Source organism: Neomonachus schauinslandi, chromosome 1, assembly GCF_002201575.2.
Source record: "Neomonachus schauinslandi chromosome 1, ASM220157v2, whole genome shotgun sequence".
Taxonomy (NCBI): Eukaryota; Metazoa; Chordata; class Mammalia; order Carnivora; family Phocidae; genus Neomonachus; species Neomonachus schauinslandi.
The window spans coordinates 74,761,930-74,784,948 of NC_058403.1; positions in this window are offsets into that span (position 1 = coordinate 74,761,930).

The window sequence follows — 23,019 nt, forward strand, 5'->3', positions numbered from 1 at the left end:
CCCAAAAGACTGACTATATCATACCATTGGTACTCTCAGAACTCTGGGCAGTGCCCCACTGCTGTTGATACATCTTGCTGCTCCAGTTTGATCAGCTGATTCTAGCAATACTATTATGACCCTTGAAATTAATCATTGTCATGTTTTTAGATATCTGGTTCTTTTGCAATATGGCCATGTGTACCTTTTATTGCAAAAGCCACTCAAAAATGGACCTATAATAAAGGAAATTGATGTTATCTTCCATTCTACCTACTATCCACTCACAGCCATCTGGTATGAATGAGCATTAGACTAGCCTCCTCAAATGTGGACTAAAAAACATTTCTGACTCTATATTTATCAACTTTTCATGATCAGTTTGATCACTAAATATGGTTATTTCTCAGAAAGGGATCATCTCTTGCTCACTTTCTATTTTGAAAATTCTAGATCATACTTGACCTATTCTTGTGCATGATGCTTCTTTCTTTCCCCCAACTGGACTGTCTGGTACTACCTTCAAGTGGCCATCCAGCCAAAAGGGCCTAAGAATTCAAACCTAATTGTGGTTCAACCACTTACAACCTTTTGTGGGATTGACATGGGCCTAAATCACAAGGGTATAGATTAGTTTCACTTGTCCTTGAACTTCATATAAATGAAATCATACAGTGCATCCTGTATGTGTCTGACTAAGGGTAATTATTATTTGGTGGCATAAGCCACTCACCAAAAACCCCTAAGTAACATATAAGGGCCAAAGTAAGTGACATAATGGATCTCTGCTGAGTTCAATAAAAATGCCTTTGTCCCTCTTCCACTTGACCTTTCTAAGAGTCTCATGCTCTATCAACAGAGCTCGCCAAGCAGTTATATACTTGACCTTTTGAGACGCCAGTTCTTAGTGTAAGCAAGGAATTGTTGAAAAAAATGTAACTATAGATACAGCAATGGGATACACCAATTTTGTGCAATAGAGGTAGAATAATAACCCAGATAACCCAGAAATCTGTGGAAGGAACAGTGTAAACCCTCAGGGGTACACCAGAAAGAGGTACATTAATGATCTTTTGTCTTGAAGACCTACCACTAGAGTCTTCTTCATGAAGAAAAATGCCCTCATATGGCTCTTCCAAATTTCAATTCAATTGGAAGTGCCGGTAAGAAATTTGTTCCTGACTTAAGCTGAAATGATTGATGATACCTCTGGTGGTCCATTATTTTGCCTCTTACAGTGAGCGAAGGAAGTCAGACACATACGGGATGCGCTGTATGATTTCATTTATATGAAGTTCAAGGACAAGTGAAAATAATCTATAATGCTAGAAGCCAGAATAATAGTTACCCCAGGAATAGGAGCTGTATTAACTAAAAGGGGTACAACATTATTTTCTAGGAAGATAGAAATGTTCTGTATCCTCATTTCTGTTGTGGTCAAATGCAAAATTCAAATACCTGCATACTTTAGGTTTGTGAACTTTAATATATGTAAGTTACCCTCAATTAAAAATATTTTAAAAAGATTTCTAGGGGGAGAGCACTATTTTTCTCTTGATCTCTAAATTCACTGTAGTCAGTATAGCTATTTTGCAGGTACACTCCTGTATCCTCATCCCTCAATCCAGAACCAGATCTAATACTTACAACTGGGTGCTGTTCTCCTGTGACAAAACAATGGAAAGACTTGTTCGTCTTCTCCCTATGAAATTCTGAGCTCCCTCAGAGCAGGTATCTTATCTTGTTCAAATCTGAATCATCAGTACATAGCAATGTGCCTGCTAAATTAACTACTCAATGAATTATTAGAATTAAATAATTAATTAAACCCCTCAGTTTAATTTCCAGGACTTTATAATCTGACTCCACATAAGTCCTACTGATTTTTTCCCCTTATTTATTATATACCAGCTAAGCATATTGCCTCATGTTTCCCTAACATGCTGTGACATGCTCATTCTTATCTTTGGGCTTTTCTCTTACTTGGAATGTTATCTCCCTGCTTTGAAAATTGGCAGTGTACCTGTGGTATATTTAGCAACTCTCTATTTACAGCAGTATTTTTAAATCATGAGATACAATGACCAATATATATATTTTTAAAAGACATATTAATGAAAAGCCTCAGCAAAATTGCAGGGGCGTCTAGGGGAAGTGATTCAAACTTAGGTGACATTAAACACAAGTTCAAGTTTCATTCTGATTGCACTGGCCTAAATTTCACTGAACTGTCTGATATATGCCAGCGTTTTAATGAGCAACAGAGAAACACGATGTCTGATGTGTATCATGTTGAAGTTTGCTTTCCAGAGGTTCCAGGGCTAAGAAGCTTATTTGGACTTTGTTGTTGCAAAACCACACAAATATTATGCTGACAGTAAAGCCAACAATTCGACTAAAATGTGCATTTAAAATACCACGTATATGTTCCATCCAAACATACTGAATAAGTAGCACCAGTGCAACTTTGCATGTGTTTAGAGAGGAAATCATTGTAGTGTTTGGATTCATCCCATGCAGTTTTCAATTCACATCTTAAGAGTGTAGCAGGATACAATCAAAAATGGAATTTTGGAAGCTGAATCTCTTATTAGCATGTGTTTTTCTTAATGACAGACTTCAGATAGAGGAGGAATGGTCTCCTTTTCCTTTAGATATATCACATAGGAAATTCAAAGTGATTGATCAAATTTATTTCTCATATTAATTTTAGCAGCTAAATTTATGAAAACCACCCAAGAAATAAGATCATTTCTTTTCATTTATTTTAAGTTTGGCTAGTAGGACATGTCTTAGAAAGACAGGAAATATGTAAATAAGATACGTGGTTAAATGTTAATTATAGATGCTTAATATTTGTTAATTCACTATTAACTAAACTGACCAAAAAAGTACCTATGTGTAAATATAACATAATAGTTTAAGCCTACAAATTTTGGCTATGTCTGCCTGTATTTAAACCCCGTCTTAACCAGTCAAGCCAAATTATTTAAGTATTCTCTGCCTCCGAAACTTCTTGCATAAAATCAATATCTCATAGTATTTTTAAGTGAATATAGTGTAAAATATATAAACTAATTGTATTCTCATATACATTCTCGAGCAATACTGTATAGGTACATAAATTATTTACCCATATACAGTGTTATTAGAAAATGAAATTAATTTATATAAATATAATATATATGAGTTTACATACAATTAAACATAAAAATGTATACCAATATATACAGGAGTTCATATATATACATATACATGTGTCTGTGTGTGTGAAGTGCTTTGAACACTTTGTACCTGATGAGTACCTGGTACATAGAGTAACTTGTTCATGATAAATGAACAGTGAGTACCTGGTTCATGATAAATAATGTGTTACCAATTATCATCACTAATATTGATATTATTAATAACTGTCTATGCTTTTAGCCAGGGCCACCATCTTTTGTACTGAATTTCATCCACAGTAGCCTACCCCCCAGTTCATGGTATGTTTTTCCCACATCATCAGTTTTTCCTTTTTTTTTTTTTAAGATCTATTTATTTATTTTAGAGAGATAGAGAGGGAGTGAGAGGGAGGAGGGGCAAAGGGAGAGAGACAGAGAATCTCAAGCAGACTCCCCACTGAGCATGGAGCCCAAATCAGGGCTCCACTTGGGGCTCCATCCCATGACACTGAGATCACCACCTGAACGGAAACCAAGAGTCAGACACTTAACTGACTGAGCTACCCAGGCTCCCCATCAGCTGTTTCTTCTCTCCTGGATTTTCCTAAAATTCAAACTGGCTGAGATTTCTCTCACCTTAACAAATGTTTCTTGACCCAGCCCTCGGGACAAGGTTTTTTTTTTTTTTTTTTCCTTTTTCCCCCCCAATAAGTAATGCTGCGCCAGTTGGGTATCTAGTTAGAAGTAATTTTGACCTGTATCTCATACTTTAAATTTACCAATTCCAAATGGATTGAAGACATAAATGTGTAAGATAAAACAATACATATAATAGAGGAAAACAGGAGAATATCTTCATTATTTCAGGATAAAGATCTTTTAAATAGGGCACAATAAGGCTCTAACCATAAAAGGAAATATTTGAAAATTGGACTTAGTTAAAATTTAAGTCTTCTACTCATGAAAAGATACTACTAGAGTGAAAAGGAAAGCCATGAAGCTGGGTAAGATATTTAAAACTCATATAACAAAGTTTATATTCAAAATATATTCAGTAAGAAATGTAATTCAGTAAGAAAAAGACAGGACAGCCCAATACAAATATTGGGCAAGCCCTTTAGAGAAGGATATCCAAATAGCCATTAAGTACTCAACTTAAATAATAATCAGATAAATGTAAATTAGATTCAAAATAAAATACTACACCACACTGACCAAAATGGAAAAAAAGAAAAAGAGAGATAATGCCAACTGTTGGACAAGGATGTGGAGCAACTGGAATACTCATGAACTGCCAGTGGGAGCATATATATGGTGACAACTACTTTCATAACTCTTCGGTAGTATCAGCTAAAGCTGAACTTTATATATACCAAACGTCTAGTGATTTAAACATACTATCTGATCGCCATATATACTTTTCTAAAGTTTAAACATGAGAACAGAGGATTTTATCTGTTATGTTTGCTGCTGAAACCTAAGTGCCTAGAGCATGATTTGGCTCATTATAAATATTTAATAAACAGCTTTCAATTCTTTTAGCAACATTGTAGGGAGGCTTCTGAATGGAAGTGTTTTATTTCGTACACATTGCCTTTTGCTTTTATTATTATTATTTTTTGTGATCGGTCAGGACAAAGAAGTTAATTCTATCCAAAAACACACTAAAGTGGAACGCCTGGTTGGCTCAGGCAATTAAGCGTCTGCTTTGGGCTCAGGTCATGATCCTAGGGTCCTGGGATCGAGTCCCGTGTCAGGCTCCTTGCTGGGCGGGGAGCCTGCTCCTTCCTCTGTCCCCCTCCCCTGCTTGTGCTCTCTCTCTGTCAAATAAATAAAATCTTAAAAAAAAAATAAAATTATAACAGTATAAAAATTATCGTAAAAATATATTTTAATTTTGATTTAAATAACTTCTTATTCTCTCAAAATAAAAATGGTAAAACAGCATTTTTAATCTCAAGTCTTTAACTCTGGGTCATAATTTTATTTTTATGGCACCTCAGTGACACAAAGTGGACAGTGACAATTGTTTATTATCATTTAATCCAACTGTGATCTAAGTAATTGATTCTGAAGACATTTAAAACAGAGTAGGTTAAAGTTATTATAGAGATGATAGTGGGTAGATTAGTTGATGAGTTTTGTAGTCTCAGAGAGAAGATGCTAACACTAGGGAGATTTATATCAAAAATTAGAAAGTCTTAAAGCAATTAAGCCCTAAAATAGATTTTTGTTATGGGTAAGAAAACTTCCCTAAGAGTTTTGTTTTGTTTTTCTTAAAATTTTATTTTGTTATGTTAATCACCATACATTACCTCACTAGTTTTTGATGTAGTGTTCCATGATTCATTGTTTGCGTCTAACACCCAGTGCTCCATTCAGTACGTGCCCTCTTTAATACCCATCACTAGGCTAACCCATCCCCCCAACCCCTTCCCTCTAGAACCCTCAGTTTGTTTCTCAGAGTCCATAGTCTCTCATAGTTTGTCTCCGCCTCCTAAGAGTTTTTAAGAAAACAGATAATAACAAATATTTGTAGAAGAACAGCAATATAGATGGCTTAAAATTTAAGCCCCCTCCTTAGTTTGGGGTTAGAAAAAGTGAATTTTGGAGTTTCCTTGGTTTAGAATTCTGATTTTATATCTGGCATAGCACATGGTCCTTAACACAAGTTGAATGAGAAATTTATCTAAAGAACTTTCATGATCTAGCACAAATCATGAATACTTTTTCAGCTTTTGAAATTACCCAAATGCAAGTGTGTTTAGTATTAGCTTAATTATGAATTTAATTTTTGGCATATAATTCCATGTATTTTAAGAAGTAACTACATTCAATAATTTGCTAGCTCTAATTTTCATGAAACATTTCCAGCCTTCTGAAGTAGTGGATAATCAGTAGACAAATATATTTATTATTTAGAGACCTTATGAGGTCATTTATATTTCCTTAAGCCTTAACTTCTGGATCTAGATAATATGGAAAATGGCAATGACTATCTTTTTTTTTTTTTTTTTTTTTTTAAAGATTTTATTTATTTATTCATGAGAGACAGAGAGAGAGAGGCAGAGGGAGAAGCAGGCTCCCAAGGAGCAGAGAGCCTGATGCGGGACTCGATCCCAGGACCCTGGGATCATGACCTGAGCCGAAGGCAGACGCTTAACCATCTGAGCCACCCAGGCGCCCGGCAATGACTATCTTGTAGTGTAGATCATACTTGTATAGATTTGGTACTCATCCTGGTACATGGTAGCATAGGATAAATGTATATATTTAAATAATAATGTATATAATTATTATTATTGTTGCAAATAGTCATAGTCAGTATTTTAAATACTTTCTTAATGACCAGGGAAATACCTTATTGTGCACATAACCAGTCCTATTGTAAAGAAAAATTTAAAAATCTAAAGAAGAAAGAAATGAAAATATATTTCAATATATTTATACTGACTACCCTAAGCACACCAAGAATACATGTTTAAAACAAAAAAAAGTGCCCTCTCCCCCCCCCAGGAGGCATTTTTGGTTCTGACATATAGAGATTTTAACATACTTACCTAAAATTTTTGGCTAACATAATAGACTGAAGTAATTATAAATTAAATTGGCCACACATTGTTAAAATGTCCCTATTACCCAAAGCAACCTACAGATTTAATGCAATCTCTACCAAAATACCAACAGCATTTTTTCACAGAACTAGAACAAATAATTCTAAAATTTGTATGGAACCACAAAAGACCCTGAATAGCCAAAGCAATCTTGAGAAAGAAAAACAAAGCAGCAGGTATCATAGTCCCAGAATTCAAGATATACTACAGAGCTATAGTAATCACAACAGAATGGTACTGGCACAAAAATAGACAACATAGATCAATGGAGCAGAATAGAAGCCCAGATATAAACCCATACATATATGGTCAATTAATCTATGACAGAGGAGGCAAGAACATATAATGGAGAAAAAATGGTCTCTTCAACAAATGATGCTGGGAAAACATGCAAAAGAATAATATCGGACCACTTTCTCATACCATACACAAAAATAAACTCAAAATGCATTAAAGACCTAAATGTGAGACCTGAAACCATAAAACTCCTAGAAGAAAACATAGGCAGTAATTTCTTTGACATCATCCAAAGAAACTTTTTTCTAAGTATGTCTCCTGAGGCAAGGGGAACAAAAGCAAAATTAAACTATTGATACTACAGCAAAATAAAAAGCTTTTGCACAGTGATGGAAAACCATCAGAAAAATGACAAAGCAACGTACTGAATGGTAGAAGATATTTGCAAATGATACATTTGATAAGGGGCTAATATCCAAAATATATAAAGAATTTATACAAGTCAACACCAAAACCCCCAAATAATCCAATTAAAAATGGGCAGAAAACATAAACAGACATTTCTCCAAAGAACATACATAAATGGCCAATAGGTTCATGAAAAGATGCTCAATATCACTAATCATCAGGGAACTGCAAATCAAAACCACAATGAGCTATCACCTCACAGCTGTCAGAATGGCTAAAATGAAAAACACAACAAACAGGTGTGGGTGAGGATGGGGAGAAAAAAACACTTGTGCACTATTGGTGGAAATGTAAATTAGCGCAGCCACTGTAGAAAACAATATGGAGGTTCCTCAAAAAATTAAAAACAGAAATACCATATGCTCCAGTAATTCCACTACTGGGTATTTACCCAAAGAAAACAAAAACAGTAACTTGAAAAGATACATGCACCCCTTCATTAATTGCTTCATTATTTACAATAGCCAAGATATGGAAGCAGCCCAAGTGTTCATTAATAAATAAATCCATAAAGAGGATGTGGTAGGTATATATGGGATGGAATATTACTCAGCCATAAAAAGAATGAAACCTTGCCATTTGCAACAACACAGATGGATCTAAGGGTATATTGGTAAGTGAAATAAGCCAGTCAGAGAAAGACAAATACCATATGATTTCACTCATGTATGGAAATTAAGAAACAAAACAAACAACAACAAAAGACAAACAAACAAAACCCTAGGCTCTTAGAGAGAACTGGTGGTTGCCAAAGAGGAGGTGGGTGAGGGGATGGCTGAAATAGATAAAGGGAATTACAAGTACACTTATGGTGATGAGCACTGAATATTGTCTAGGATTGTTGAGTCATATTGTACACCTGAAACTAATATAACACTGTATGTTAGTTATGCTTCAATGACAAATTGAGACCACACAATAGAAAAATATTCATTTTCTAGGAGAATAGATAATATATCTTGTTAAGATCAAATTTTGGGGCATCTGGGTGGCTCACTCAGTTAAGTGACTGACTCTTGATTTTGGCTCAGGTCATAATCTCAGGGTTGTGATATGGAGTCCTGTGTGGGGCTCCACACTGGGCATGGACACTGCTTAAAATTCTTTCTCTCCCTCTCCCTCCTTTCACCTCTCCCTTTCTCTCTTCCCCTCTCAAAAAAAAAAAATCAAATTATGAAAACAATAAAACTCTCAAGGACACCATGGTTATAACCATAAACTTTAAAATGTTTTTTTTTAAAGATCTTATTTATTTATTTGAGAGAGAGTGAAAGAGAGAGAAAGCACAGAGGGAGAGTGAGAGGGAGAAGCAGACTCCCAGTTGAGCAGGGAGCCTGACATGAGGCTGGATCCCAGGACCCTGATATCATGACCTAAGCCGTAGGCAGATGCTCAACCGACTGGGCCATCCAGGCACCCCTAAAAGTCTTTTTATAACTAAAAAATGTACTTGTATCTATGGCAAAAATTGACCACATAATACTTAATAAACAAAATAACCTAAAAGTTACCGTATTATTTGTTTAATTTGCTCATGAATTACTTTCACATTAGCTATAGGATATTTAACTACTGATATTAAAAACAAGCAAGCATAATAGATCCATTTGAAAACTGCATTCGATACTCTCCATTAAAAAGCAAAGTTTCCTTCACTTTTAAATTTGCATTACTTTAACTTGGAGAGAATATGGTGACAATGATTCTGCATCATCTGATCTATAGCAGGCTACCCATTTCCTAGGGAAAAAGATATGAGCCTATCATAAATAAAACTGATGGACATAATTGCAGTTCCTTAGTCATTCCTGGGGATGGGCACAGAGAGGGAAATTATTTGAACTAAAATTATATTTAATTTTTAAAACTGTATTTATGATTTAGAGAAGAGCCAAGAACAAGCAAAAAAAAAAAAATTAAACAGTTATTAGGGGTTTTATGGAAACTGAATAAATGAATGGTTTCAGTGGGAAGCCAAATGTAAGTATATATGTAAAAAATAACAGCACTGGCAGGAAACTCTCTGTTTCCTTGAAATAATACATTAAAAATGAAGACAACCATTCTTGAAATACAATGGCAAAGCAAATAAAAATGATTTCCCCATTCTGAGGCCTTTCCAGAGTTAGGGCATTACTTGTCTATTGGCTTTTTTTTTTTTTAAGATTTTATTTATTTATTTGACAGAAAGAGACACAGCGAGAGAGGGAACACAAGCAGGGGGAGTGGGAGAGGGAGAAGCAGGCTTCCTGCTGAGCAGGGAGCCCGATGTAGGGCTCGATCCCAGGACCCTGGGACCATGACCTGAGCCGAAGGCAGACACTTAACGACTGAGCCACCCAGGCGCCCCTGTCTATTGGCTTTTGATTGAATCCTTAATTTGACATTCAACTTTACAGGAGGCTGTTAATTCTCATACACCATTCTATGTTCTACTTTTATTATCGAAACATGGTTCAAAATCTTACATAACCAGGTAGCTCCTTTTCTCTGTAAATTATATTCTAATAATATATAACAACCTTATTCTGTTTGATTTGTTTAAATAACAAGTTATTCAGTGTCTACATGACAGATACTGTATTAAATCCTGTGAAAAATAGAATAATTAGATACAGACATTTTCCTGAAGGAAACTTACAACCAAAGGGGAAGAAATAAATATAAAGATAAATTACATATGTACAAATACCTAAATATACAGGCATATAAAAATGCATGAATATATCCATACTCTTGATAGATATGGGAGAAAAAAATGAAGTTAAAAAAAGTTATTAAGGAATAGAACTTCAAACAGTGTCTTCTAAAACAGAAAGAAGGTGAAGGGAACAGTCAGTATTTTGAGGGATCTTTTGAACTCGGGATAAGAGATCTTATTACTAAGTTGGGCCAGTAAAAGGTGTGAGATGTGAGGAGGTCAGTGCTGGTGCAAAACTATTTGAAGGATGCATACAATTCACTAGGGAATGACAGAGGAAAATAAACTTCTGGTAAACAGAATAGTAGGAGAAAAACCTGGTTTCCTCTAAGAAAATGAAGACAAATCTAGTACTATACAATTTTTTTACATTTTAAAAAGTTCAAAAAGTTGTAAGCAAACACTATTAGAAGAGCAGGGATTGAACATTTTTAAGAGTTACACATTTAAAAAATCTTTTTGAGTTTTTTCAGTGATATGTGTAGATGGAAGGCTTTCCCTAACATTTGCAGGGTCTGAGGCAAATGTACAAATGATTTTCAGATACTATATAGGGAAATATCCTCTTACACTGACCTAGAAGGCAAGGTAGAAGCTTAGATTATCTAATTGCTAGAAAATTGGCAATGCATGCAGCACTAGCCCTGTCTCAAGAATAGCACACTCCACCCTTCTATCCCTAACTCCATTGATCTGTACTCTGAGGGGCCACGTACAAATGTGGACACACCAGTCCACATATTCAGGTTCTCTTTTCATATCCACAAAAAGGCACCTAGTGGTGTGGTTCATTTGGGGAGGAAGGACTGCAAGAGGAGGCCCAAGTTCATTCAGGCAGCTTGAGCAAAGAATCCCAAGATCTTGAGTCCCCAAACTATAGTCTAGAAGATGGGGTGTGGTTCTGATTAGGCATGCCTCTTAGCTTACTCGGATTCCTCACCTTGTAGGAGGAACACAGCCAGAGGAGGACCAGAGTGGAGAACTTCTAAAGCAGGGCTACTCCAAGAGTGGTACACCAACTGACACCATGAACTACTTATTACTGGTCCATGATGAAATAAAGAACTTTACCAGATTGTAAATAAACGAGATCATTAAACATGTTATTTTAGGTGACAGTTTTCTTCTTTCCTTGGGATAACTTGCTGAAGAAATCAATGTTAGCTTACATCCTGATGCAAGCTCTTTATCTTGTCCTGAATCCACCCATGAAGTGGTACTCATCTACAGTATGTGGCTAAAACTGGGGCCATTCTTGACCAAGTCCAGAAGTTAGAGTTACAAGAGACCAATAAAAACAAACAATAAGAATCAAACATGTTTGATGCACAACATATACCCAAACAGGTATTTCCACCATAGGGTTAAATATCTCCATTGTTTAAGACAGTCCCGTCAGAGGCAAAGTCACTAGTAAATTCACATTATATTCTTCCTAGTTATAGCATCAGTGTAACTGAAGGATGTAAAAGACAAAATATGAAGACTCTGGATACTAAATACTTAAAAAAAACAAAACAAAACCCATAAAGATACGTTCTTCAGATGTGTCCTAACCATGTATCCTGTTTTCTTTCTAGACTACTGCTACTAGTCATAATGAAATACAATGATTTTATGAAAATGATTGTGGTAATCTAATGTAAAACCATAGATATGAAACAAATTAATGACAGTTTTCAACTCAGTCTAATTAATTTACAGCTAAATGACAAAAGTGATGAATTTTAAGAATACTGTAGACACTGCCTGAACTCTGCAACCAGAAGTTTTCTCCCTTTTTTTTTTTTAAAGCAGGCTCTAAGCCCAGCATGAAGACCAACACAGGGCTTGAACTCATGACCCCGAGATCAAGACATGAGCTGAGATTAAGAGTCAGACTTTAATGGACTGAGCCACCCAGGTGCTCCTGCAACCAAATATTTTTATTTCAGGACCAGACAAAAGATTCAGTTGGAGCTATTGTAACATGTTCTGATATTTCCTAATTTAAAGATGTCAGAAATATTAACATTCAAATGTATAGAGTTGATTACTTAGGAGTTGTCTTCCAATAACTAGAGATTGTCCCTTAAGAATCACTCTAAGGGAAGATGTTTAATATATTTGCCTCTTTGTTTTAATAGATGTTAAAAGACTGGCTATCAAAGAAACTTTAGCTTCAAAAATATTTCCCTTGAATATTAATCAGTAATAAAATGATCTAATCTTGGAAATTGCAATGTCATTCCATTAGAAAATGGATTTAATTTATACATATTTATTTTGCACACTTTAGAACAGTTTATTTTACAGTAGCAGAATACCACTGAAATACTAAATCTAATAGACATTAAAAAAGAAAAATCAGCAGAGTGAATGTAAGGAGATCATTTCAAAATAAGTTAATTTGAGCTCAACAGCTGTAGATGCAATTTCATTCTTACATGGGCTCAAGTGTGCAGATCCAGGAAAGAGCAATTGAGACCTCTTTAAATCTAATCTAGCCCCTGGCTTTAAAGCTCATTTCGCTCTAGGGATGATCCAGATGTTCAGGTTCCTTTTAGGTCAAGACTGAATGAAATCTAAGAATGGAATTCAAAAATACCCCAACAAAAAGAGGTCAAGAAGACTGGCTTGTTGATCACTTTCTTTTTATAGATATGGAAACTGAGTTCTGGAAAGGGAAAGTGACTTTTCATGGAACTTCAGGGTAAGTAACTTCAGACTCATAGAAAAATGAAATGATTTTCCTCTATAAATCAGGATGCACCTTCTACTACTGCTGCCTCTGAAACTTATCTTATTAATTACCTTCTCTTAGTCACCTAAGCTTACTAAGAATAAGTTGTGATTTGTAAGAAGCACATTTTTTCTAGGATGGACCATCCAATTTTTGATACATAGCCACATCATGTATTCTTTCAGCCAAATATATGCTGAGCAACTTCTGTGTGCAAAGTACAGCTGGATGGACATGATGAATCACAGAAAGATGGTTAAAACATGTTCAGCACCCTTACTGTCATCAAAAGCTCACCATCTAGTAAGGGGTGATAAGAAACAGATACAAATAACTGATGCGATATTTATACTACAATTTTTGAAGGATCCAATTCATAAGTAATGAGTAAAGACTATATCCCATGGAGAAGATGGGGGTTTGAAGATCAAAGCTTCAAAGATGAAATCCTGGCTGAGATTCAAAGTGTTTTCCTGGAAAGGAGTGGACACAGAGCAAGTTGCCAAGGCAAGCTGGCAGTTCAAGGATGGAGCGGAAGTGATTATAGGAAGCAGATACCAGAGCCTAGCTGAGAAGGAAAGTTGATTGAGTACGTAACTAAGAGAAGGAAAAGGAAAAGAACCAGTTCACCACAGTTATAGCCCAGGGATGTTACAGCTGAAGTAGTGTCAGAATAAAAGAACTTGATCCAAACCATCTTTATTTGAAAATAAGTGGCAGGTTCTATACCCTATACTGGGTACTTATGTTTGAAGTGGGGAGGCAGCATTCAGTGATTGTCAAAGAAGTCTATACTTCTATTTTCCATCAGACAACAGAAACACTAGACCATGCCTATCAAATCCAACTAATAATGAGTACAGACAGGTCCCACTTAGGTCCATTTATTTCAGATTTTTTTTCTAGTGAGGTTTTCAAATTGAGAACAAATCATTGTAATATGATCCTAAGAATGAATTCTAAGGACAGCAATATTCTACTGTATAATTTTTTTTCTTTAAAGATTTATTTATTTGAAATAGAGGGAGGGAGAGTTGGGGTGGGGGCAGAGGGAGAGAGAGAATCCTGAAGCAAACTCCCCACTGAGCACAGAGCCCTATGCAGGGCTTGATCCCAGGACCCAGAGATCATGACCTGAGCTGAAATCAAGTTGGGCACTTAACTGACTGACCCACCCAGGCACCCCTATTGGATAATTTCATATAATCATCTTAATCATAGAGAAGTTTAAGAAATATATAGGAAAGAATACAAGTAATAATCACAAATAACTTATCAACATGGACCGAAAGTAACTATTGCTAAAATTCTGGTTTTATGTGTGAATATGTATATATATAGACATATAAATGTGATATGTGTGTATGTAAGAGGTGATTAAATGTTCACTTTTAGAAAATATTTTATTGTATGCCTTGGAAACTCATGAAAATAAACCTCATTAATAATCAAAGAAATAAATTTAAAAAGATGAAACTTTTTTTCAACACATTAGAAATGACACAGCTATACACAGAAGAATGAAAGTCGACCATTATCTTACACCATACACAAAGATAAACTCTAAATGTATGAAAGACCTCAACGTGAGACAGAATCTATCAAAATCCTAGAGGAGAACATAGGCAGTAACCTCTTCAACATTGGCCACAGCAACTTCTTTCAAGACAGGTCTCCAAAGGCAAGGGAAACAAAAGCAAAAATGAACTTTTGGGACTTCATCAAGATAAAAAGCTCTGCACAGCAAAGGAAATAATCAGCAAAACTAAGAGGCAACCCATGGAATGGGAGAAGATATTTGCAAATGACATTACAGATAAAGGGTAGGTATCCAAGATCTATAAAGAACTCAAACTCAACACCCAAAAAACAAATAATCAAGTCAAAAAATGGGCAGAAGACATGAACAGACACTTCTCCAAAGAAGACATACGAATGGCTAACAGACACATGAAAAATGTTCAACATCAGTAGCCATCAGGGAAATTCAAATCAAAACCACATTGAGATACCACCTTACAACAATTAGAATAGCAAACATTAACAAGGCAGGAAACAACAAATGCTGGAGAGGATGTGGAGAAAGGGGAACCCTCTTACACTACTGGTCGGAATTCAAGCTGGTACAGCCACTTTGGAAAACATTATGGAGATTCCTCAAAAAGTTAAAAATAGAGCTACCTTATGACCCAGCAATTGCACTACTGGGTATTTACCCCCCAAATACAGATGTAATGAAAAGAAGGGCCACATGCACCCCAATGTTCATAGCAGCAATGTCCACAATAGCCAAACTGTGGAAGGAGCCAAGATGCCTTTCAACAGATGAATGGATAAAGAAGATGTGGTTCATATATACAATGGAATATTACTCAGCCATCAGGAAGTATGAATACCCACCATTTTCTTTTTTAAAAGATTTTCTTTATTTACTTATTTGACAGAGAAAGAGACAGCGAGAGAGGGAACACAAGCAGGGGGAGTGGGGGAGGGAGAAGCAGGCTTCCCGTGGAGCAGGGAGCCCAACGCGGGACTCAATCCCAGGACCCTGGGATCATGACCTGAGCTGAAGGCAGACGCTTAACGACTGAGCCACCCAGGCGCCCCTACCCACAATTTTCATTGACATGGATGGAACTGGAGGGGATTATGCTAAGTGAAATAAGTCAAGCAGAGAAAGACAATCATATGGTTTCACTTGTATGTGGAACATAAGGAATAGCACAGAGGACATTAGGGGAAGGAAGGGAAAACTGAAGAGGGGAGGAAATCAGAGGGGGAGACAAACCATGACAGACTATGGACTCTGGGAAACAATATGAGGGTTTCAGAAGGGAAGGGGCTGGGGGAATGGGTTAGCCCAGTGATGGGTATTAAGGAGGGCTCATGTTGTAATGAGCACTGGGTGTTATACGCAAATAATGAATCATGGAACACTACATCAGAAACTAATGATGTACTGTATGGTGACTAACATAACATTAAAAAAAGAAAGAAAGAAAGAAATGACACAATTAGTGTTCTAGTTGAGCAGATATTCTAGGTGAAAGCAACCAAAAAAGGACCTACCTGTCACCATGTGGAAGAAGTAAGCTATCCTCAGTAAGGATCCTCAGATATCTTACACAGAGAGAAAACAAATGATTGGTACTTTAAGCCACTAAGCTTTGAGTTAATTATGCAGCACAGTTAACAGAAACAAGATTACCTCATGTGTAGTGTGAAACATTAGTACCTCGTAAGCTAGTTTTGAACTAGGGAACTAGCATCTAGAAACACAATTCCGTACCTAGAACTGGTCACTGAAAGGTGACCCTTTCAAAGGCAGATTCTCTAGACATGGAAATGAATTGCCATTTTCTATATGTGTTATTTCTATATACAGTATTTCTTTTAAGATTTTGACCATAAACTAGTGTCTTATGTGCTATTTCTTATAACATTTTGCTTATGTGGTATTGTCATGTTTATTAATAACATAATAATGTGTTTTACGGTTATGTTCTATCTCTGCACATGTTGTAAGGTGGGTCATTTAACAAACCAAGTCAGCATTTGAATCTAATTGCAACGTATGGCAGTCTGGACACAAAGGGTTCCTGAGAAGGAGTTTTGGATTGGAGGAAAAGATCCTAGTTCTTGCAATGATTTGAGGTTGTAGGCTAGTGCTTTGGCAAGCCTTGTGCTCCTCCGAGTCCCTCATTCCTCATTTCCAAACAGGGGGAGAGAGCTGTTGATGTCTAAATTGCCATCTAATCAAATCTTAAGAATCTGGACTTACAGTACCAAACCACATATTTTAGACAATGTTTATTGTAATTTATCTCTTAAACACGTTGCATAACACAAGGAAGGATTGTAAATAGGCCTTAGATTTCTAAAAGCTAATTGATACAATTTCAGATGATAGCTACTGGAGAGAGGACTGTCATGACTGAGATCAGGTGATTAACTTTTTTGATCTAGAAATTAATTCTAGGACCTAGAAATGAACCAGAGTTCTATGAGTAAATCCACTATATAAGGCATCAAGATTCTGCTTTACTTTTATACAACTATTTCAAGGCAACCTAGACAAAATATTTTTAAAAATTACAGCAAGTATTTTAAAGAGATGAAAATTAGGGCACCTCGGTGGCTCAGTCGGTTAAGCGTCTGCCTTCGGCTCAGGTCATGATCCCAGGGTCCTGGGATTGAGCCCCACGTTGGGCTCCCTGCTCGGTGGGGAGTCTGCTTCTTCCTCTACCTTCCCCCTTGCTCATGATCTCTCTCTCTTCTCACTCTCTCTCTCAAATAAATAAAATCTTTAAAAAAAAAGATGAAAATTAAACTGGGCACATGCAGGAAAGAATAATTAGGATGGTGAAGTACTTGACACCATGATGTTAGGTGAAAGAACTGGAATATTTATTCTGGAAAACGGATTGGAGGAGGGTGTGTAGCAAAGAGGATAGATTATTCTTTGTGGTCCTTAGGGGAGAACAAGAATGGATTAGTGGGATTAAAGAGAGAAGTATTTGACTCATTATCTGGAAGAACTTGTGAAACTGAATAGAGAAAATTTCATTTAAAATGGAGTCCGGAGGCCAGAAGGGGGAGTTCTCAAGCCCTACAACTCTTCATCAGTTGCAGACGCAAACAGGAAGAGACATACCTTGCATTCCCAATAGGAAGAAGCCTACTCTAGTATTCCAGCAGGAGAAAGGAAGAATTTCTCCTCACCCAGCAACAGGTCAGCCAATAATACTGCAACACAGCCAGTGAGAAACCGGCATCACCCTGAACTCTTGCATTCCTCCAATGGACTTTTGTTCAAACAACTGCTCCCAATCCCACCCTTTTCTCTATAAAGTAATGCTCCCCTCCTTTGATCTCCAGACTTGCTTATGGTTTGCCATAGCTTGCATGTCCCAAATTGCAATCTCTCTGCTATTCCCAAATAAACCCATTTTTCTCGCAAAACAAATGGCTATTTTACAAGGTTGGCATTCTTAAAATTCCCTCATAAAGGAGTCAAACAGATTACAATCACTTGAGAGAAACTCTTCCAAGTCAGTTCAAGAACTAGTTTCATTTTCTAATTACTTCAAGAGTCTAGGTGATCAGTTTATATGCATAAAGATGCTTCTGATTTAAGAAAGAAGCTTGGGTACACACTGTTCCTCCTGGACCTGGGGCAGGAGAAGGGCAAAGGCTCGAAGTTGTACTCTGGGGATGGTTAATACTGCAAATCTTTTGAGGGATGGTAGAATCAACTCCCAGGCAAATAGTCCCATTACAGGTCTGAAGCATTCCCAAGGTTAGCCAACCTTCAAAGACAAACACACATTTCTCTAAATGCTCCTGCACCAAAATTACATCAATGTGTTCTTTAATTCTCGTATTTTAAAACCCATGATTTTCTTGTGGTGAGTGCCTCAGAGCCATTGGAGACCTCAAGGATGAGGACTTGCCAAAGCCGGTTGTGGCCCGGGCGCTTGTGCCAGCTGGATGGTCATGCTTAACTCTGGGTTTCTTATTTTCCTTCTTCTTGCAGCTTTGAGTAAAGGGCCTTTTCTTGGCTTTCTTGTGCCACAAATACTGGACTCTGAGCTGAAGTCATCTTCAGAACGAGGCTGTCATAGTGTACCTCTGAGGGAAAGTAAGATTTATTTTCCTTTCTAAGGGATTTGACCAGAACCATTTCCTACCTAGGAGCTTCCATTAAAGAATTCAGAACACACTTTCTGATTCTTCACATTTCTTAGAAAAAGAAAAGCTATTCTTTGCGTACTTCATAGCTTGAACGCACATCCTTATTAACACAATGGGCTCCTGCCATGTGCATGTGCTTTCAGATTCCTGGATAAACTGCTGATGCGCCGAAACACAAGCTACAATTACACATAAGAAATGAGCAGTATCAAAACGTTATTACCATTCTGGCTTTTCAGACTGGAATTTTAGTACTATTGAGTTTCCTAGATTCCCCATCAAACAATGGTGGAGACAAGAGCTGAAGAGCGCAGTACAGATCCCCCAGTTTACAACTGAACAAATATTTGCCCTAAGATGTTGAGTGAGTGATTGAACATATAAGGCAAGTCTCTTTATTCCTTGCCCGGGGCTCTACCAACCACACCCTGCTTATTCATAAGACATTTTCTCAGCCTCCATGGAGTTCCAAAGGCTGTGACTAAGTGTCTGGCTACTATAATAAAGGAGCCTCTTAAAGAAGAAAGAGCCCAGAAATCAGAGTTATTTGGTTAAACTAGATACCAAATACAGGGTTATATATTAAATATTCAAATATAATCTTCTTTCCTTCTAAAAATCTTAAATGGAAAAAATACCAAAAAATTGTGTGTATTCATAGCATATAAGACAGGAAGACTAATTGCTTAAAGAATCTTGAAATATAGGAAAATATAAGAAAATCTTGTTATATACATTCTGAAGGTAGCATAAGTGTGACTATAAGGGGCGCCTGGGTGGCTCAGTCGTTAAGCGTCTGCCTTCAGCTCAGGTCATGATCCCAGGGTCCTGGGATCGAGCCCCGCATCAGGCTCCCTGCTCGGCGGGAAGCCTGCTTCTCCCTCTCCCACTCCCCCTGCTTGTGTTCCCTCTCTCGCTGTCTCTCTCTGTCAAATAAATAAATAAAATCTTAAAAAAAAAAATAAGTGTGACTATAAGACATGAGGTCCATCTTTATGTGTGCATATTATAAATCAGTTTGCATGCAAATGCATTAACTATGATTATCAGCTTCATTTTTTTGTTCTTAATATTCTATATATTATACATTGCTAACATTCAAGTGTTTAATAATATTTTTATTAGTTTTCTTTCAACTGATAGCGACATAGATCACTCTTTGATCCACTGTCATGGCAAAAGTTGAAATGTTGGGGCGCCTGGGTGGCTCAGTTGGTTAAGCGACTGCCTTCGGCTCAGGTCATGATCCTGGAGTCCCGGGATCGAGTCCCGCATCGGGCTCCCTGCTCGGCAGGGAGTCTGCTTCTCCCTCTGACCCTCCCCCCTCTCATGCTCTCTCTATCTCATTCTCTCTCTCAAATAAATAAATAAAATCTTAAAAAAAAAAAAAAGTTGAAATGTTGACAGGGAATTTCAGGTCTATGTGAGTTTAAGGAAATTTGCATTTCTTATCTTTGGAAAGCCAAGCCAATTCAACACACATTTATCTAGTGCTACTTCAGAATGTGCTACTTATACCTAGGGGCAATTAAGGTTATAAAGAAGAAAAATGCAGTAACATGTATGCAGAAACTGATCATGTGCTCATGGATTGGAAAATGCAGGAGCAGCTCAGGGATTTGTGACATCTTGTGCTCAAAGTCTGTAGAGTGGTGGCAGGAGGCCATATGGTGAAGATGAATCTAGAAGAGTGAATGAAGAGCTTGGATCTTATTCTACCCTATAAACCCTACTGCCCATCTTCCACCATCTTTAAAAATACATTAAAGGAGCTTTAGGAAAGATAAAACTCTGGAGGTAGATAGCCCGGGTTCAAAACTTGGCTTCTCTACTTCATATGTAACTTTGGACAAATACTTTTCTTACCATGCCTCTGGTTAGACAGTTGTCAAATGGGGATAAAGATATTATAGCCTTCGTTCAGTTCTTATGGGGAATACGTAATGAGTATGTTCATGTTGAGTAAGTGCTCAATACATCTTGGCTATTATTCCATCTATTAGTACAAAAAATTCATATTTTATTTTAGTGAATTTTATTTCTGGAAGAATTCTTTAATGTGAAATGTTTGATTTCAATACTATCCTCTTTTGTGACTTAGTATTATTTTAAATGAATTGGCGCTATGGAGATAAGGTTATATTCTGAAAAGGAGGATAGGAACTAGCTTGATTAGGCTGGAATCTTGGCTCTACTAAGTGCTTGACAACAAAAAAATAATTTAAATTCTCAGAGAATCATCTCCTCGGCTCTAAAGTGGGGATGATTTTTGTCCTGCTTCACTGTTCTAGTTTCCTAGAGGTCACTGTCATTGACTGAGACTGGAAAAGTAAGTAGGAAGCAGACCCAGGCACGTCTTGCAGATGGTGTTAAGGATTTGGTATTCATTCCACAGGCAATGGAAAGCTATGTGAAGATTTTTGGTAGGAGAGAGAATGACCAAATATTAGTTTTTTAAAGACCATGCTGACAGCAACATGGAGCATGTGTTGGAGGAAAGTAAGAGTAGATGAAGGATGCCTTATCAGAGTCCATTACAGGGAAACAATAACAGTGGCCTCATTTGAGGTACAGGCACTGGGAACTGAGCAATGTGTGGACTGAGAACTATCTTGGAGATAGCACTAACTGGTGAAGCCGGTTTGGGAGGAAAGAGAATGGGAGGAGTCAAAGATGATGAGCGGGTGTGGCCTTGAACAGGTGGTAGAAAGTGGGGTCACTGACTAGGCCACACTGAGCAGCACTGAATGAAAAGCAAATGCTATTGGGGGAGGAGGAAGATAAGTTAGTTTTGAATGTGTGTTGATTTCAAGGTGCCTATGACGCATCTAAATATAGTTGTGAAATAGACAGATGGATAAATGGCCCGGAACTTAAAAAAAAAAAAAAAGTGTGGGTTAGTGGTATAGATTTGGTTCCATTAAAATGTCAGTGGTCATTGAAACCAGAGAAGTGGAATTGGTGATATAGTTCTAGATAGAGGATGGAGACTAGAGGACAGGAAGTCCTAGGACAGATCCATAAAAAAAATTTTATAGTTCAATAAAGGAAGAGGAGCCTTCAAATAAGACTACAATAAGCAGCCAGGAAAAAGAAAACTAGAAGTTTGTAAGTTTTAAAGGCTAAAGGAACAGAATACTTTCAGGAGGAGAAAGTGACAATTTTGTAGGTAACTGAGTGATCTTAATAAGCTAAGGAATGAAAAGTTTCTCCTAGATTTGGTAAAAGAGAAGACATTGAAAATAATGGTGAGGCAGTTTTGGTGGAACATACGGGGAGAATCAGACTGCAGAGGGTGGAGTAATTCTCTTGCAGTGTTAAGACTGGTGATTGTGAATTTATAAGGAAATCAATCAGTCCAGCTGTGCTTTTTTTTTTTCTCCAATAGTGCATTTTACCTTGGGTACAGGCACAGAAAAGTTGAGAATTCAAAAATCATATTGATTCAGGGGATGTAGTTTGTTGGCGAGGTGGAATGAAAGGGGAATGGACAGGGAATTTAGGGAAGAGAGTGGGCAGCAATGATCCTGGACATTGACCAGATAGAAGGAGCATACAGAGCTGATAGATGGAAGCAAGCAGGAGATTCGAAACAATCAATGATTGCATTGAGCCTGAAGTTCAGTTGTTCTAAAGGTGAAGGAGCCAATAAGTTGAAATTTATAAGAGGATACTGTGGTCAGAATCCGAGATTTCATTATTATTTGTCTGACAGGCAGAATAGCGTAGGTGCTGACCAGAGAAGGTTCGCACTTTGGGAAATAGCTATTCATTTTCCTCGTTATTGACTGAGAGCTTGAGGCCTTGATGTCAAGTACCCATTTGTGCCTCTGAAAGTGACAGAGTAGTATGACTGGTTGAGAGCTAATGTCTCAGAGGAGACTCCAGGGCTGGAGAGCAGTGGGGTTAAACTCCAGGGAGGAAATTTGGATAAATGGGTCTTGAGCTGAAAATGAGATCTGAGTTGGCAGTACAGATATGAGATCTATCCGAATACAGGTGATCAAAAGAAATCTATGCAAGTTCAAAATCTAATTTTTCAGATTTCAGAATATTTTGCAGTTTAGGTCACAGAAGGTAGTTTTTTGGGTTTTTTTGTTTGTTTTGTTTTACTACAAACAAAATACACGTTAACAATGTTACAAATCACTGACAAGCCAAAAGAGGAAAATGAAAATAACATACAATCTCACCATAGAGCTAAACACTATTATTATCTGACATGTATCTCAGGTCTCTCTCCTGGAGGCATATGCATATCTAGTTAAACTTTATAGAAACAAGCCAGGACTGCACATATTGCTTTATAGTATTTTTTTTGTTAAGATAGGTTTCATCAATATTTTTGTCACTAAATATCTGCAACGTAGCTTTTCACTCCCCACAAAGCAATATTTATCTGTCCAGCCTCAGATAGAACATTCGAAGGACATATTCTAG